Genomic DNA, 6,000 nt, shown 5'->3' on the forward strand with positions numbered 1-6,000 from the left:
AATCTGGTTATCATCAAATAAGGATAAAGGAAGGAAACGAATGGAAAACTGCTTTCAAAACAAAGTATGGTCTTTATGAGTGGCTTGTGATACCTTTTGGCTTAACAAACGCTCCAAGTACTTTCATGAGATTAATGAACTATGTTTCAAGGCATTTTCTTGGGAAGTTTGTCGTTGTTTATTTTGATGATATATTGATCTTTAACAAGTCTTTAGATGAGCATGTTGAGCATTTGCGACTTGTTTTAAGTGCCTTGTGTGAAAATAGGCTATTTGCTAACATGAAAAAATGTGTCTTTTGCACTCCTGAAATTAACTTTCTTGGATATATTGTTGGTGCAAATGGCATAAGTGTTGATCCCGCCAAGGTAAAGGTCATCATGGAGTGACCGACTCTAACCAATGTATCTCAGGTAAGGTCTTTTCATGGTCTTGCAAGTTTCTATAGGAGATTTGTTAAAGACTTTAGCACTATTGCAACACCTTTGAATGAGATAATTAAAAAGAATGTGGGGTTTTAATGGGGAAAAGAGTAAGAAGAGTCGTTTAATAAGTTTAAGAATTTGTGAATTTCAGCACCTATTCTTGCTTTGCCTAATTTTGATCTGACATTTGAAGTTGAATGTGATGCTAGTGGGATCGGCATAGGGGCTGTCTTACATCAAAATAATAGGCCGTTGGCATTTTTCAGTGAGAAGTTGAGTGGGGGAGCTCTTAATTACCCTACTTATGATAAAGAATTGTATGCTGTTGTGTGTGCTCTTAAAGTGTGGCAGCATTATCTTATGCCTAAGGAATTTGTGATACATACTGATCATGAATCAATTAAATTCCTTAAGGGGCAGGGTAAGTTGCATAAAAGACATGCGAAATGGATTTCATTTATTGATTTCTTTCCATATATCATTAAGTATAAGAAGGGGAAAGATAATGTCGTTACGGATGCATTGTCTAGAAGGTATATTTTGATCACTAACATGAGCACTAAGTTACTTGGTTTTGAGCACATTAAAAACTTGTATGCACATGATGATGATTTCTCTAATGTGTTTTAAGCTTGTAAACATGCTGCATTTCAAAAGTTTTATAGGCATGAAGGCTTCTTGTTCAAAGAAAATCGGCTATGTATTCCCAACTATTCACTTAGGGAATTACTTGTTAGAGAAGCCCACGGTAGAGGGTTGATGAGACATTTCGGTATTGATAAAACTCTTGACATATTGCATGAACACTTCTATTAGCCTAAAATGAGGCGTGACATTGCTAACATTTGTGATAAGTGTTTAAAGTGTAAGCATGCAAAGTCAAGGAGTAACCCTCATGGATTGTATGCTCCTCTACCCGTACCTCATACTCCTTGGATAGACTTATCCATGAATTTTGTGCTTGGTTTACCAAAATCTTCTAGAGGTATGGATAGTATCTTTGTTGTAATGGATAGATTTTCTAAAATGACTCATTTTATCCGTTGTAGGAAAACAAATGATACGCGCCATGTTGCTGATTTATTCTTCAAGGATGTGGTTAGATTGCATGGAGTACCGCATACTATTGTAAGTGATAGGGATATGAAATTCTTAAGCTATTTCTAGAAATCACTTTGGGAAAAGTTGGGAACTAAGTTGCTGTTTTCTACTTCTAGTTATCCCCAAAGGATGGTCAGACTGAGATAACCAATCGAACCCTTGGTGCTTTATTTCGAGCCATTGTTCAAAAGAATTTGAAGAAGTGGGGAGAATGTTTGCCTATTACCGAGTTTGCATATAACCGAACCACTCATTCTTCTTTTGAAATTGTTTATAGGTTTCAGCCACTAACCCCTTTAGATTTATCACCTATTCCTGTTAATGAATGTTTAAACGCAGATGGTGTCAAAAAGGCAGAGGCTGTTCGGACCTTGCATGAGAGAGTTCGAGCTCAAATTGAGAAGAAAAATGCGCAATATGCACAACATATAAATAAGGGTAGAAAACATGTTGTATTCGAATCCGGTGATTGGGTTTTGGTGCACATGAGAAAGGAAAGATTTCCAGCATCTCGACGGACCAAGTTACATCCAAGAGGAGATGGACCTTTTCGTGTACTAGAGAGGATAAACGATAGTACTTACAAATTGGAACTTCCAAGTGAGTATGGCATAAGCGCATCTTTTAATGTGTCTGACCTATCCCCTTTTGACTTTGATACAGACTTTGAAGATTCGAAAACGAATCTTTTCGAGGAGAGAGGAAATGATGCGGATACGAGTGTGCAACAACTTCAATTTTGGGGCAAGGATCCTTGGTCAACATTGGTGGTCCGATGACAAGATCAAGATCCAAGAAGGTGAAGGGAGCTTTACGAGCCTTGATCATTCACCATACAAGTAAGGAGCAAGCTAAGTTTAAAAATTTAATGGACCATGAAGTTACCTTATTCATTTGTATGTTTGAAGTGAAAGAATGATTTCATAATTGTTAGTTTAGTTGGTAGTTATCTTAAAACTGCCTAATTTAATAGTTGTTTGTTGTTGAGTATTTTTATTACTTATTGGGTCTTATTGAGAAGCCTTAAAGAGCTGGCTATTTTATTACTTATTGGGTCTTATCGGGAAGCCTTAAAGAGTTGGCTCTTTATACGGACCGAATTCCTATTCCAGGTTTATGTGGGCCGAATTTGCCCTAGTTTTAGCCTATAAAAGGCACCTATTGTATGAGCAAAAGGACAAATTATTACAACTAGAAATCATGAGAAATTTTCCTTCAAGTTCTTAATCGAACTTACTCTTGAATTCTTGAGTTTATAGCTTAGCATTCAAATCAGACTTTATCGATTAGTTTGTTCCCTAATCATGGTGTCACTTCATCCATCCTTATTTGCTTAAGGTTGATGATTACGTTTGTGTGTCAGAGGTCTTGAGTTCATGAGAGCAATCGAGTTTAATTTCTGTTGGGAGAAAAGATCCAACTCTGATAATTACAAGGTTGGGAGGTTTTAAGAGGGTCTTCCCCTAGGGTTGCTCATCAGTGTATCTAGCGCACGCCTCTGTTCTGATCACATCAGTAGAACGGCTAATATAGCACAAGAGCCTTGTGCGTTTAATTTGACGAGACACACGCCGGTACAATGCAAAATTCTGTAAGAAATGAAGGAACAACTATCAAATAAGCGACAAGCAATATAGAGGAACAACTATCAAAATAAAGTATGCACACACAACAAAAGAGCAGAACACAACCTCATCATCAGTAGATGCATACATGTGGACCGCACTAATACCAATTAGCTTCTCAGCTTCAACACCCGGCACAATAACATTCATATACCCGATATCATCGTGAACAGTAAGCCTAATCCATGCTTTGCTTTTAAAAAAAAACCATCATGAAAAACTAAAACAAGGAACACAGAGATCCTACAACAACTAATAAAAAACAAAACGCACCTAGGGAAAGCATATATTCCCTGACCACAAGAAAGACATAAAACTCCAAGCGTTGTAGAGTAATCATATGGTTCATAACAATGGGGAGAGGCCATATGCCAGAGCAGAGGGCCAAGCAACCTCAACATGGCCCTTGATCCACACATTTCGCCAATCCTGGAATCGAAACCAGTAAAAACGAAGAAAGCGAAAAATAGGACGAAGAAAGCGAAAAGGCATGACATTAACGAGAAACAGTAAAAACACTAACGAAGGGGTCATAGGACAGGACATCGGCAATGGTAGTAACAGTGAGATCACGAACAGGGGGGAGCAAGACAGTAGGGTCCAAGTAGGCGTGCTCATCAAAAACCAAACGAACTAGCTCAGAAATGTTATCAGTGCACCTAAACGTAAAAACAAAGCGAGAGGGTATACATCAAGGGGAAAGACCTATCGTATACAGCACAGGAGCAAACAAAAGAGGTAACACTTACTAAGCATCAAGCAACCGTGCCTCCAAAACATCAGGAGAAACAAAAACAATAGATGAGGGATGAACAGACAAAGATAAACCTAAGCGAAAAAAAAACAAAGCAAATCAGATACGTACCCAAGAGTAAAGACTAGTAGATCCGTAAAAAAAAAGGCTAAAAAAGATAAAAAAGCAAAACCAACAAAGAGAGGAAAAAACATATATTTTTTAGTAGTCACCCTAACCCTGATAGCAATGATAACAGGCATAGCATGCATTAATTCTCCAATAGCTCGGCCCTCAATAGATTCGTGGTCACCAAATAGAGTCAAGATGATGGGACGCTTCCTACATCAGTTACACAAATAAAAGAACAAGATCATAAGAGCAACAAAACAAAAAGCAAGAAAAAAAAAAGGTAAACAGAGCAACACGATTACCCTTGGTCAACTATAATAATATCTCTTTCGCGGCGAAGGATCCCTTCTACATAAACGTCTCGTGTAGACAAAGAATTAACAACCACCCCCATGACATCTGGGTCCATGGAAGACAAAAAAAAAAGTGAAAGAATCGAAAACAAACACTGAAGTAAAAAGAGAAAAAAAAAAAAGGAAGAGAGAACCTACTTATGAAGTTATTAGTGTCAGCAACAAAGTGAAAAGAATCATAAGATCGAAGGCCAAAATAAAATGGCAGAACAGGAAGCCCAACATCAGTAGCCTCTTTAACAGAAGTAATAGAATTAATCACCCAGTAAAAGGGATAAAGACAAGCTGGGAACAGCTCGGGAATCCGACGGACCTCAGCATTCGATATATAATACTTCCTAAATGGAAGAAGAAGCCCATCCACACAAGGAATGTTGTCATCATACACAATGGCAGACACTTTAATACCCTATTTGAAAAATTAAATTAGACAACACAGCAAGCAAAGAACGACAACATCAAATAAGCATGAACCAAAACACTAATAAAAGGAACAAGTCCAAGAGCAAACCTGCGAATCGCCAAGCTGAAATAAACGGAACGACTTCGAAATCGATCCATGGCTAGCAACCTTTACACGATCAGCCTCAACAACGTGAACCAAGGTCATCCAACCATGTGTAGATTCAGAGACATTTGATATGCGAACAAGCTTAGGTGCAGCAGCAACGACTGAAGCAACAGCAGTAGTAACTCAAAATATTAGATATAAAGGTAAATATATAGGACAAGCATACCCGCCCTCATAATAATAGACTAAAAACATTGTGTAATAATCACAAAAAAGTTTGAGGAAAAGACGGCAAAGGCAACGCAGTCAACATAAAAGCAAACGAGACTGATAGCCGGTAGATGGCAAAAACGTATAAAACATAAAGACCTGAAGATCCGTCAAAAGGCTCAGATGGAATAGCATCAAGCTCGGGCTCAACACTAACAACGAAAGCAGCAGCAGTAGCCATTCTTGCAAAAAAAAGAGGCACAGACTGAACTGTTAAGAAAAGCAAATGCATAAACAGACCGGTGCAAAAGAGAAGTAAAAGACAGCTCAAACGAAAAGGAGATTTAAAAAAATGAAGGGGGAAAAGATAGTACTTCCACGCGGATCTGGAAGACGAACGCACAAGGCTATCCTGAAAAACAACAAAATAACGTAAAACATAAAAGGACAAAGGCACAGGAGAAAAGTCCGACAAAAAAACAACCTCCGCAAGAAGGCAAAAAGCTGGGAGAGGAAGACCAAAAAACTGAATAGGAACAAAAGAAAGGAAGAAAATTCCGACCGAAAACATCTATTCCAGCATGCAAGCGAAAATAAAAGAAGAAGGGAAAAGGCACAGAAGAAAATTCCGTCAAAGAACAACCTCCGCAAGAAGGCAAACAGCTGGGGGAGGAACCCTAGAAAAATAGCACAATCACAAAGAGGAAGAGCAAAAAAATTGAACAAGAACAAAAAAAAAGAAGAAAATTCCGACGGAAGAAAACCTAATAGGTAGGAGAAAAGGAAACATACCTCTAATTGTTGTTGGGTAGAAGAGAAGAAATCTGAGGTGAACGATAGAGGCCATAGATCCAAAGGTTAAAATCCATTGTGTAATACACCCTATTCCAATTAAGAAAGATTCTCACCA

Source organism: Coffea arabica, chromosome 4c, assembly GCF_036785885.1.
Source record: "Coffea arabica cultivar ET-39 chromosome 4c, Coffea Arabica ET-39 HiFi, whole genome shotgun sequence".
Classification (NCBI taxonomy): Eukaryota; Viridiplantae; Streptophyta; class Magnoliopsida; order Gentianales; family Rubiaceae; genus Coffea; species Coffea arabica.